This window comes from Mustela nigripes, chromosome 7, assembly GCF_022355385.1.
Source record: "Mustela nigripes isolate SB6536 chromosome 7, MUSNIG.SB6536, whole genome shotgun sequence".
NCBI classification, from domain to species: domain Eukaryota; kingdom Metazoa; phylum Chordata; class Mammalia; order Carnivora; family Mustelidae; genus Mustela; species Mustela nigripes.
In genome coordinates this window covers 79106140-79107088 of record NC_081563.1, presented here as the reverse complement: position 1 = coordinate 79107088, position 949 = coordinate 79106140, and the positions used below count along the sequence as shown (strand labels likewise).

The 949-nt window shown below is 47.2% G+C and overlaps 1 pseudogene; it reads right to left on the bottom strand.

Annotated features, from left to right (window-relative positions):
• Positions 1-220: 220 nt before the first annotated feature.
• Positions 221-501, bottom strand: LOC132022596 (small ubiquitin-related modifier 4-like; annotated as a pseudogene).
• Positions 502-949: the final 448 nt, after the last annotated feature.

Genomic DNA, 949 nt, shown 5'->3' with positions numbered 1-949 from the left:
TACCACTGGCCATTTAGTTTAAAAAAAAAACACACAATATGCTTGTGTACATACATACTTGATGTACAGTAAAGGAATGGGGAGGGGGAATGGAAGGCTAGAGAAAGCTGTACTATAGGAGTCAGGATGTGATGGACCCAAATCACAGCTTTTCACTGTGAACATCTTGGCCTGGTGACTCAGAGTTCTGGAGTAAAGCAGCAGGTTCCCTTTTTAGCCGCTAAACACCTCCCGTCTGTTGCTGGGACACAGCCAATGTATCTTCAGCCTCTGTATCCAATCCAACAGTGCAGGCTCCTCTGTTTCATTTATTGGCTGCCTGTCAATTCAGAATCTGATCGGCCTCATTGACAAACGCTGTCGTTCACCATAGGCTTTCATTAGTTTTTGAAGTGCTCTATGCTTCAGTCTTACAGTGTGCCGCGGAACCTTCTTGCTGGCCACTTTCCAGCTAATGTGGTTCTCAGTCTTAACGCCTTCCTGGGGCCTTTCCTAGGCCATGGGGAGCGTGGAGTCTCCTCGGCTGCCTCTTCACAAAAGGGGTACTGGGTTTGCAGTGGAAGAGCCCACAGGCAGCACCAGGAGTGGCAGAAGTGGGACACGAACTCATTTTACTGTGTAAAATGTATCTGCTTTTCCATTAGGTCCCCAGGACAGCATTTGCCCCTCCCCTTCTTTGTTCCAAAGAAACTGCGCAGACCCCACAGAAATAGGGAAGCAAGTACCCGGTCATCAGTCAGCTCAGACAGCTGGACAGGTCTCTCTCTAGGCAAGACTTTTTATTTTTATTTTTTTCCTGAAAAGCCCCTGTAGTATTCTGGGCCAATGACATCCCTTTTCCTTCCAGAAAGTTCCATTAAGGTCATCTTCATCTTCAGTAGCCAGAACTTAAATGGACTATTGGCACAAGTAGGCCTAGCCAAACTCTTGCCTCCCTTTCTCCTTATCA